Consider the following 12,665-nt stretch of genomic DNA (forward strand, 5'->3'; position numbering starts at 1 on the left):
GAATAATACCAAAAATGACACAAATCTAAAAAGGTTGACAATAATACAATGGACACGGTTGTATGGCGTGGGGCTGCCGAAGTATTGGGAGTAAACCGGAGGCTGTAAAAGCAGGGGACAAAATGCCTCGTTGATAGTAAATCAGACGGTCTAATTTCTATTTGCTGTCGTGGAGACCCTAAAAGATGGTCGAACTGTGTCTCTCATTTTGTCTGAATTTTGCAATAACTGCATATTCTAGGTGGAGTTCTCCAGTGAAGACACTTTCTCTCCCATTTTGACTGATTTCGGCAATAACCGCATAGTGCATATTGTAGCTGGAGTTCTCCAGCGAAGGCACTGTGGCTCTCATTTTGTCTGTAATACAAGGTATGGCAGTAAGTCTAGTATTAAAACTATGTTGTAGATTTTGGTACTTGCCATTTATTCTAGGAAGAAACTTTTTGCCAAAGGGAGGAAAATTTTTGTAGGCACCATTTTTTGTGTGCTTTCCATTATTGCAATATACAACATCAAAAGGTGGAAGTTTCGATTATTTTTCTGTTTCTCATCTTTGTAAGCATATATCAAAGGACATGCCTATGTGGTTCGACGCATAGAACCACCGTGCAGTAAACACATAGACATCGACATGGATACTTAGCATTTCGAACAAGGCAATGAACTATGGTCAGACAACATGAGTAAATAAAGAGATGAATAAGTCACTTACAAAGGCAGTACTGTGGATGTGAATTACTCCTTGACCACCGCTGACTAAATAAATTCAGTTTAGTATGTTTAGAGGGAATGTTGATAAGATGAGTAAGTTAGTATATAGACGCATGTAACCTGAAGACCCAAATGGGCAAAAAAGGAGGAGCGCATACCTGGTTGATGCTGGTACCATTGAGAATCGACATATGTAAGAAACCAAGAAGCCAAATGTAATCAGGAAATGACATTTGCGAAAAAACGTGAGCAAACTGCGCATATGAATACATTAGTGAACCACTAAATCAAAGAATTAATTGAACTGAGAGGTGGGAAATACACTGCCTATACACAGGTAACTGGATTATGTAAGAAGAGACAACAAAGGTACAAGAATCTGAATTACCATTATGTCAATATTGTAAGTAACTTTTCACAAAAGAGACCAATAAGAAGAACATGTAACATGAAAAATAGTAGCATTTATATAACCAAGACAGTAGATATTGCCAACAAAATATTTCTTTTCAAACTAACCTTTTAGTTTCTGAAAGCGCTATGGTACCAAACTCAAAGGCATTACCATTTCAATAATCAACAACTCAACTAAGACACTACATGGAGTAAGTAATGGGAAAATAAGCTGAGTAAACAGTCACACAAGAAATTGTATCATAGAAAACAACTCAGGACTACAGACTACATCCACATTCAGTGGAAAAGCAACTCAAGTATACAGACTACAGAAACAGTCACTTAAAAGCTGTGCTATCAAGGGATGCTAACCCAATTGTACCTGCAAAGATTGTCAATGCTGTTGCTCTTGCTGGATGCAGCAGCAATTCCCAAACCTGAAATGTAAGCCATGAAGTTCATGAATGATTTGCCATATTTTCTTCCCAACAGAATTAGCAATCCAAATGAACGATGTGTAGGAAAAATGGGTCAAACTGAGGAATGAAGACAAAGTGGTTCAATCCAGACAATCTTACCCCACGAATGAACGATGTGAAGATAAAATGGGTTAGACTGAGGGATGAAGACAAAGTGGTTCAATCTAGGCAATCTCACCCGACACCATGGTTTTGAGCTCAACAACTAACTTGATGAGCAGGAAGTTTAACTAAACAGTAAATCTCCAATAATAGACAAAACTAATTAGTGAATGTAGCTATCAAAATAGACAGTGGATTGGGGTAAATAAGATCTAACACCATGTTTTTTATGTCAGTAGTTAACCTGATGACCAGGAAGTTAAACTAAAAAAAATCTCAACTAATAGGCAAAACTAATTAGCGAATGTAGCTACCAGAATCAAATCAAATATCATGGACATTGCAAAATTGCTCAGAAAAGAATAGTTGGAGACATTTATATTCTAATGAGAACGTGTATGTTTAGGCAGCTAGCAAGTGTTAATGATAATTAAACAAACGCTCAGAGCACAAACCTTATGAAAGCTTTGATGCTGTTGTAAATAGATCTTTACTTCACTAACTACCGAAACTATAGTACTAAAACTATCATCAGCCAGCACCATGTGAGATCCCCTTTGGCAACCTAAAACATTAGAGATTTGTTTTAAAAAACACTTCAAATTATAGCATGACAAAGTCATAGTTTTAGAGATAAATCTTCGTTGTGGGCAGCACAACATATAAATTCATTTCCTATAGAGTAAAGCTGATGCTATTAAGCAGTGTCCGTTGGCTATATTTATAAAACAAGAAACATAAGAAATCAGTTATTCTCTGGTGACCTACGGCACACCCCTTCCAATAACAGCAATCATTGGAATTTAATTGTCTAAAAACAATTGTTTTATAGGCTTCCTGAAGCAGAATTGATATGGCAATTCAAAAGGCTTGCAACTCTATGTACATGACACCAAAAAGAAGTGATCTGAGGTGAATCTAGTAAGATGTAAAACTAAGTATTTACCTGAGTTCTAGTAATGCCAAGTAGAATTAAGATGACAATTGAAAAGGCTGGTAGGTCTATGGCCATGAAACTAAAAAGAAGTGATTTGAGCTGAACCTAATAAGATGGAAACCCAAGTATTTACCTCAGTTCCAATAATGCCCATAGCTAATCTTCCAGGGCCTGCTAACAGTACCTGAAACTAACCATCTGGCATATGCATAGCTAGAAGATGATCTGCAAAATAAACGCTCGAGTAGTTATAGTTTAGATTTGTAAAACTATATACACCTTGGAGTTGGGCTGCAGGCATTTTTGTAGGTGAAATACAGGCTAGCAAAAGAGGTTGGGAAAACAATAGGTAGTAACCATATCTCGTAGCGGTATTCCATCAAGCAAATGGTATGCAACTCATATAGAATCATTCACATCTAGCTGAGATACAAGATGGCATGGTCATGTCAGCACAGGTCAAAGAAATTGTACAGGTCGGTCAAAGAACACCCTTGCAGATGAAATACAGGTTAGCAAAACGAAAGGTACAAACCACATATCACATGGGCATTCCATCGAGCACATGTTATGCAACTCTTATACATCGACATTTCATTAAACACACGTTATGCAACTCCTACAGAGTCATTCTCATCTAGCTGCAAATACAAGATGCCATGCTCATCTCAAACATAGGTCAAAGAAATTGTAGAGGAAACCTAACACGCCATATATGTTGCCTCCAAGAATAAAATGTATAATCAAAGCAGTTGGAAACAACAGCTGCAGATCCATCCATACCCGTTTTGTGGCCTTTTGTGCAGGTGGAGAAACCGAAGAGGGGATGACCAGGTGGCTCGCTGCCATGGGGGCATGGGTGCGCAGCCGCGACTAGCACGACCCTTCTGGCAAACGGTGCTAGCGGCGGCTTCACAGCGGAAGCAGAGCATGCCAGGCATCAGCTCCTGCTGGCGAGTGGCGTCGGTGACCCAGGTCGTGTGCACCACCACCGAGGGGCCCTGTATGCCACCGCCTAAAACCCTAGCCCTAGCAGAGGCAAGGCAATGAATCCGGTAAAGAGAAAAAATTAGACAACAAAGAATCACGAACTGAGAAGGTTGTAGATGAGGATGACACTGTAGAGGAGGCGGAGCAACGGAGCCGGCGATCGGAAGAGGTGGCGTTGGCGATGGAGAGGGGCGGCGCTACGAAGACGGAGCGGTGGCGTGGGCGCTGGCTCCTGCCAGCACACATCACGGGGAGGAGGTCGCGGCCAGGCCCGTCTGGCGCACCGCATCGAGGAGGGATGGGGGAGGGGAGGCGGAGGAGGGAGGAGAAGCGCAGGGAAGAGGACGACGGGTGGAAGGCGATGGGCTCCTCGTAAGCTGACAAGAGGATAAGGATGCTTTTTTTAATTTTTTTTACGGTGGGAAGGAGCTTCAATCCACTCCTTGAATTCAGGATCGGACGCGGTAAATTTTTTTTGCTGTCGTGGATGGGCTAGGAGGCGGCCAAAGCAAACTGCTTTGATAAGAGTAGGTACGCGTATCGGATCCGCAAGTAATCTGTAGCCTAGGCAAGCTTCCATAATCTTGTGGGTGACTTTCTCTTGCGTGTAGCAATACTTAGAGGTGTTTGGTTCTTCTTCCTAAACTTAAGTCGCTGTTCCATCGGGTGTTTGACACATGCATAGAGTATTAAATATAGACTAATTATAAAACTAATTGCACAGTTTGCGACTAATTTGTGAGATGAATCTTTTAAACCTAATTAGTCCATGATTTGACAATGTGGTGCTACAATAAACATGTGCTACTGACGGATTAATTAGGCTCAATAAATTCTTCTCGTGGAGTACTGATGGATTCTGTAATTTATTTTTATTAGTATCCGAACACCCTATGCGACACCCTCACGTGACATCTCCTAAATTTTAGTCACCGGATCCGAACACTAGGGTCTCTTTGGATCTCATCCTAATTGTAAGATTCTGGTTTGTAGTTCCCAATTGTAGATTTTGAATTCTGGATAAAAAAAGGGAAACTTTGAATCTCATTCTTATAGTGCCTGAAAATCTTCAAATAATAGATTTAGAGTAGACAGTTTGACTATAATCTTATTCTCACTTTTTTTGAAGATCCAAACAGGGTCTTAGAAATGAGAATAGGATGGATCAAGTTGCACAATTAGCCACTTAGCCCAGCCGCTGCCATTCTGTTCGTGTTCGATCGAGGGCACGCTTCAACAACTACATACTTGTTATAACATGCTCCATTGTTTTGAATGCAGGACTAAGTTACCGTGGGCAATGACCACCCAACTCTGTAAAAGAAAAAAAAAACTCAACTCATTGTTGGTCAAATGACAATATGATTGGGCCCATGATCTTAAGGACTTCGGGAAATATTTATTGCAAATAATTTCTTTGGTGAAAACATTAAACCTCTAAACCAAAAAGTCCATAGAAAATCTAAAACGAAACATATCCATAGTACGCCTATACATGTATATTGTCACTAAAACCGTGATGCAAACTAATATTTTAAGAATTCATATGAAAGTGATAAAGTTTTGATGCATGTGCGTGTAAAAGGCAAACTTGAAGGAATTTTGCCTCTAGTACACATGCAACTTGAAATTTACCATTTTGGTATGAATGGTTTTCGATGGATTTCTATTAACTTTTGCAACAAAATATATCTCTAGATGCATTATTGACATGCATCATTTAGATTTTATTTCTTTATTGCGTTTATTAGTGGCGGCTTTTCGGTAATAAGGCTATCCATTGTCCATTATATCATGCCACCCGCTCCAAATATGTCATATAACATGAGGACAAGAATGATGCTACTCCCCAAGCGCATAGTGATTTGGTATTGTTTCTTAGAGCATCTACATCTTTATGACCTAAAACAGCCCCCTAACTACCTGGTTAGATAGCCCCCTATTTTCTTTGGGTCTGTTTTTTGCTGTTATCTAAAACAGTACTACCGAAAATAAGCTCCACATTCTTCTTTCTCTATAGTTGCAATATGTTGATACTCTATGATGTTTGTTTTGCCCCCACAATTTAACCAAAAATATTTCAAATGTGTAACTTTAAACCAATAGACTTAACATATTTTTTACATCACAAATTTTTAATTTTAATATAAATTGTTGACATCATCAAGAGGAACTTCAACAAAGTGCATATATATATATATATATATCACATACAATCACAAAGGTAGCATTATGACGTGCCCACATATGCTCGACCAAATCCTCGCGAAGTCTCTCACGCATCGTCCAATCATTAATCTCGTTATGCATCTTCGAGAACTCACTCAATGCAAGTGGATCATGTTTTTGATACTCCTACTCACCATCTCGATCATACTCAAAGTCCTCTTTCTCGGTCCCTTGCTCATTTTCAACGATGATTTTAAGCTATCAACATGACGTGGGTAAGATTCTTTCCAAGTTGTAGGGCAATTCTTCCACATTCAAAGCATACATCCTAAGTAACCGTACATGCCCGACCATCCCCTCTTCTCATTTGAAGCCAACAACCTCCTAGTGTGCTCTACATTTGGTGGCCTGAGTCAAACATCCTAGTGTCCTCAATATTTTCCATCTACTAGGTACTTTTAGATCAATAGTTTGGTTCAACCATCTAATGGGATAATAGCTAGGTGCTTGGCTAACAATTAGCCTGATTGTTACTCCATGCTGTTTAGATCAATTATGATTATTTTTTAGCGACTAACAATTATCCCTATGTATCAAGTTTTCCTAAGTACTATTACCACAAATTATATAGCGAAACTAGTTTTTCCGACCTTTTTTTGTTCAGGTTCTACTATTTGACTCAACATTGAGCTCTGAGCAAGGGAGTCATAGGGAGGAAGAAGTCCGACTGACCGTTATTTGGGCCTCTTCGGCTCTTTTGTTTGTACGTGGCCCAGTTTTGAGTGAGCCCATTAGCTAAGGCTATCACGCTTATTCACGCACCAGGCCATTCCAATCGTGGAACACTCCAGGATTGTGTTGGCTGTGAATCCGTGACCATCATCGAATCCAATCCTATATAGTGGTAGTACCGTCCAGCTGACAAGCTACAAACGAAGCCGCAATTCTCCGTTCACGGAGACGTGGTCCTCAGTCCGTAGGAGACACCAGGGGTGGAGCCGTGGAGGAAGCGTGCCAAGCGCAAAGAGGATGCGTGTCCAACATATTTCAGGGTATTGGATCGATTTATCAAAACATATTAAAATATACTAAAATAGCAATGTCATGTAATGAAATTCGGTAAAATAGCAATGTCTCTGTTCACTTCTCTTATAATCCGTCTTTTTCAGCTTATTTTTTCAGACGGAACAGTATTTTCCTCTCACAACAAATCAGACAGAACAATGTTTCGGTTTGTTTTTTCAGCGAAATGAACGGGGCCTAAAACACCATATCCACTTGCAGACTTAGCAAAGATGGATAGGGAGGGAAAGTCAACGAAAAAATGAGTTATTATGTATTGCAACCTGCAAGTTTTGTAGAGTACTTCCAAATTGACAAAAAAATATTCATCATGCTTTTTCATGGTTTGCTACGATGGTCCGTAGATTTGACGCTATTTTTGCTCTAGTGGCAAATAGCAGCAACTCAATCCAAGTATCAACGTCGTCACTCCTTAATTTTAGTCCATCCTCCAACCACTGCCTATGATGTGTACTGCAGAAAAAGTACTAGAGCTGATTCAGTTCCATACAGCAGCAGCAGTAGTAGTAGTATTTTTTTAACGCAGCCATACAACAGTCGTTGGTGCAACCAAATCACCAACTGGGCAGCAATTCAGATTTCAGAGGGATGCATCTAATGATCTAAGCTCGATTCTCATTCCAGCTGTGCTTCAATCAATAGGGATGCAACATCTTCAACAGATAATTCAGTTCAACAGAGAAAGTTTGGTTCTCCTGACAATCTGCGCTGCCATACCTTGAACCCTCAAGCTTCGGGGGTAAAAAAGAAACCATAGTACCACATGACCACTCCGAGGTACTAATAAGTGCTTGTAGTTCTTCGAGATAGGATTAACCAGGCACAGTAGTAGCAAGTTTGCAATATTAGGGCAGCTCGAAACGGGAAAACCTTGTACCTCTTAGTAAAGTTTGCATCTAGTATATATTTTATCCACGGTCATGGACTGGGTCATCAGCAATTCAGCATTCAGGAGCTTCAGTTCCTTTCATCGTTGGAAACTGGCATCGTTTCATTCGTTTGCTTGCTGGCTTGCTGCAAGCCTGCAAATTGCAATGCTCCGATCCCTTCTCTCTTCTCATGGGCAATTGCCAGTTGGGCGTCACTCGGAGCAGACGTTGCTTCGGATCCACGGTGATCGGCAGCGTCTCAGACTCAGCGAGCCTCCACATGGCACCCTTGCATTTTTCTGCCTTCCCCTCAGAGAAGAACCCAAGTGCTTCAATAATAAATATCCTAAAGCACTGTACAGTCAGTTCCGGCACCACTCCGCACTTGCACACTCCTTTCACGAGTCCCCCGATGCCCGAGTCACCGGCATCTCCGGGCAAGCCCCCCTCGCAGCCGGGATCGCCGCCCAATGCCGCCACTCCGTCCCCAGCGTCGGCATTGCTGCGAGGCTCCGTGCTTCTCCTCGCCTTCCTCGTCCTCCAGCTCGTGCTCTTCTGGAACATCCTCGGCTTCCCCAGCTCGCGCTTCCTCCCGGCGCCGGGCCACAGGAACACTACCTGGCCCAACGGCGCGGTCGACGGCGGCGCGTGCCATGACGGGCTCATCTACGTCTACGACCTCCCGCCGGAGTTCAACCACGACCTCGTCGACGACTGCGAGAGCCTGTGGCCCTGGTACTCGTTCTGCCCGTACCTAGCCAACGGCGGCTTCGGCGAGGCGGCCGCCACGCTGCCCGTCTTCTTCAACGTCACGCGGAACGTGTCGTTGCCCAGCTGGTACAACACCGACCAGTTCCAGCTCGAGGTCATCATCCACCGCCGCCTCCTCTCCCACAGGTGCCGCACCACCGACCCGTCGCTGGCCACCGCGTTCTACGTCCCGTTCTACGTCGGCCTCGACGTCGGCAGCCACCTGTGGGGGGACAACTCCACCGCTGCCGACCGCGACAGGGCGGGCTTGAGGCTGCTCCGGTGGCTCAAGAACCAGACGTCCTTCCAGAGGTCCGGCGGCTGGGATCACTTCATCACGCTGGGGCGCATCACGTGGGACTTCCGCCGGTACGGCGACGACGGGTGGGGCACCAACTTCGTGGTCCTGCCGGGGATAGCCAACTTGACCCGCCTCGGCATCGAGGCCGACCGGCTGGACCCCGTGGAAGTCGCCGTCCCGTACCCGACCGGCTTCCACCCGCGCACCGCCGCCGACGTGCGCGCGTGGCAGCGGCACGTGCTGTCCCTCAAGCGCAGCAAGCTCTTCAGCTTCGCCGGCGCGCCGCGCTCCGGGTTCCGGGACGACTTCAGGGAGGTGCTGCTGGAGGAGTGCGAGGACGCCGGGAGCGAGCACTGCCGCGCCGTGGACTGCCGCGGCACGCGGTGCACCGACAACGGCGCGGCGGTGCTGGAGCTGTTCCTGGACTCGAGCTTCTGCCTGCAGCCGCGCGGGGACAGCTTCACGCGGCGGTCGCTGTTCGACTGCATGGTGGCCGGCGCCTGTGCCGGTGCTGTTCTGGCGTCGCACCGCGTACGACCAGTACCGGTGGTACCTGCCGCCGGGGCCGCGTGGCGAGGAGGGGGAGTGGTCCGTGTTCATCGACCGGCAGGCGCTGCGCGTGGGCAACGTGAGCGTGCGGGACGTCCTGGAGGGGCTCAGCGAGCGGCGGGTGCGGCGGATGCGGGAGCGCGTGGTGGAGATGATCCCGCGGCTGGTGTACGCGTCGTCGCCCGAAGGGCTCGGCGACGGCATGGAGGACGCCCTCGATGTGGCGCTGCGCGGCGTGCTGGAGCGGTTCCGGCGGCGCCGGGCGAACACTGCGCCTGTAGGTGAGTTGCAACGGTTCTTCTTTCTTCTGCCTTCTCTTCCTTGCTAAATTTTCTTACCGAGTCGAGCAAATTTTGAATCAATGTGAATATTTTGTTTCGGGCATGCATGGTGTCCTTTACTATGCTATAGCTATTATTGTCCATTCAAAAGTGGCGTTGTGATTTGGCTCTTTCAGGGCTTTCAGCGGGGCGCTGGCCAGGCCGCTTCGTCGCACGGCGTGTAGACGGCAAATCGACGCTGGCGCCGGCGCCTCCTTCTGACGGCAAAAATGGATCGGCAGCGGGGGTCAATCAGAACGCCTCAGGGAGCCCTCCGGCTTCGTCATATGTAAAAACCGTCGTGTCCGAAGCATCGGCTTCAACTGAAGAGTGAAGACCTTGAAGCGTAGACATAGAAACGCTGAAGGCATTAATTTCATTCTGCTGCAGCTGCATCTTGGATCGCGGATAGCTGAAGAAGCTGGCGTGGGTGCGTGACTGAGCCAGGGTCAACTGTTGCAGAGAGTGAGATCCAGTGGAACGGGTTACCGTCATACCGTGGAAGTGCCGAAGGGGAAACCACCGCCTGCTGGCTGCTGCTTGGCCGGCTTTAAGACATGGTTACCATGTTCTTCGCTGCGGCCACACTGCCGCGCTAGACGCCTCGGTGTTAATTGCAGTTGACCAAGCGGTAGATTCTTTACAAAATCTACAGCCATGGATTATTTACCGCTGGCTGGTTTGGTGTGAGAGAAAAACACTGTTCCCGACTAGAAATTTATGATCGTTTACGAGCAAGCGAACAGGCTGCTAGAAGGCGGGCCACGGCCGGACTTGGCACAAATTTTGACGAAACTTGTATATTATACTGTACTCCTCTCCGGGCTAGTTTTGTAGATTCATCTCTTAACTGTGGCTTTACACTATTTGATTGACGTCTAATGACGGTCTGTTTAGCATGGCTCCCGTACTGATTTTTTCATCGGCTTCGGCAATGGAGCGATTGGAGCCGCACCAAACGCTTTTTTTTTTTTAAGGTGGAGCGCTTCTGACCGTCCAAACACAAAGCCACAATCGTTTTCGCGTATGAAAATGGAGCCGTGAAAAATAGCTTCTACCGTGGAAGTTGGAAAAGCCGGAGCTGTTTTTTTTTTTTTGATACAATAGAGCCGTAAAAATAGTTTCGATCGTCGGAGTAGGAAGCGAGGGGAGAGTGGGGCCTGACTCGGGCACGGAGCGTCCATGGAAGAGCCGCAAGCCCGCAACAGACCTTCTTTCAGTTTCAGCAGCATGGATTTACTCGTACTATTATCTCACAGAGCACATACATGTTCCAGTGTTGTTCTGTCCTTGAAACTTAGGACAGATAATCATCGGATCTCACGCTTACGGCTGATCACTTCTAGCTTTCTCCCAAATACGATGATCATGTCACAAGAGGGTCCGAGAATGCTATAGCTTTAGTTTTCTGTTGGTGCTTCTTGCTGTGCTAATAAAGCTTAAACTATTTGTAGTCGTTTTCAGTTTGGGAAAGACAGAAAACGACTGAGGGAGGGGGGGGGGGGGGGGGGGGGGGGGGGGGGGGGGGGTGCATGTAATAAAACACAAGAGAGTTGAACATATACCATTAGTACCTGACATTCTCTTCTGTATATATTTAAAAAATGTTCTTTCCCAGGGCAGTCCCAATGGTGCATTGATGATGGTTTCTATCCTCATTAAATGACTTGCCACGTAGGCAAAACGCTGACATGGCAACGTAATTAATGAAGAAAGAGAGCAAAAATCATAGAAATTGTTTCTTCATGAAGAAATCAGGTCTACTCTTGACCCAATGTACCAAGAAAGCATGAAATCGCTATTGGGGAGAAACCACCAGTTTCTAGGGAGCTCGTGTCGCACTCTCATTGGAAGAAGAAGATAGAGTTGGGAGAGAGAAAGAGAAAATAATTATTACTCATAGAAACCATGGGTTAGAAAGCAGTACTTTTTTAGTGCGGTATTCTAGTTATAGAAACTACTAGTTTCTTTCATTGGGACTGCCCTTATAGAGCTAGCAGCGGCCTCTCTAATCCTATCTTGCACCGCCCTTTCCAATCCTATCTTGCAGCCCCCGCGCCCCCTCTTCCGTGCACCGCGCCTCCCCTACTCAAGCTCTCCTATCGACACTGCTCGTCGAGCTCTTGCGCCGTGGGGAGGACCATGACCACCAAGAGTTCTCACGCCACAGGAGGAGCGTGGCCTCAAGGAACCTCTTGTGTCGTGGGAGGAGTGCGGTTGTCGTCGGCCTACACCGGCCTCGCCTCATGACCTGCGTTGTCCGACCACTGCATCATGTTTGGCCTCAGCCCGCGGACGAGATGGACGAAGATGTCGTCCAGAGAGGACATGCCCGTCCGCTCGATTTATGGAGACGAGGATGTCCCATATCGGAGAGGGGAATTCCTCTAGGTTGGCAGCATCTTAGTCGCCAAGAAACAAACAATGTCAAAATTGGGAAGGGGTCATACCATCCCTAAACATTCTGCCAACCAAACACACGCTAGGTACAGGGGCGGGGGTTGTTTAATCACCGTTGGCCACTAGTAATTACTCATGTACCGCACGGAATCTGCGGATGGCCTCGAGGAAATTTGCATGGATGCATGCAGGGACGTTTCTTCTCCTCACGCCTTCAGTTACTTTCACCCATTTGAGTGGAGATATGCATGCAGGTGCAGCGGATGTTGCTTCATTTCCTCCCACGCCTTTTGCCTCATGTACGAAAAATTCTTCTGTGACATTGCCGCTAAAATCTGGCCCAAAAAATTCTTTCCTCCAATTACTTTCTCCTCTGCGCTCCAAATTTCTTTCCTCTTCTGCTAGGAAATTTCACTCTCGCTGCACTCCTTTCTCTCGGGCCATTGACGAGTTGGCATATTTATTCGTATATATAATTATATTTTTATATATAGTTCGTATTTCTTTTCATTGTTTCATAAATTTTGTCGGTTTGATGGCGAGTACTCGTTTTCTTTTATATGGACTATGAACCCCTCTCCCTGCAGCGATTCAAGAAAAAGCTATTAA

General features: G+C 45.7%; 1 pseudogene; it reads left to right on the forward strand.

The window, feature by feature from the left end:
- Nucleotides 1-8,148: 8,148 nt before the first annotated feature.
- On the forward strand, nt 8,149-10,377 carry LOC136495283 (xyloglucan galactosyltransferase XLT2-like; annotated as a pseudogene).
- Nucleotides 10,378-12,665: the final 2,288 nt, after the last annotated feature.

The sequence above is a fragment of the Miscanthus floridulus genome, chromosome 12 (assembly GCF_019320115.1).
Source record: "Miscanthus floridulus cultivar M001 chromosome 12, ASM1932011v1, whole genome shotgun sequence".
Classification (NCBI taxonomy): domain Eukaryota; kingdom Viridiplantae; phylum Streptophyta; class Magnoliopsida; order Poales; family Poaceae; genus Miscanthus; species Miscanthus floridulus.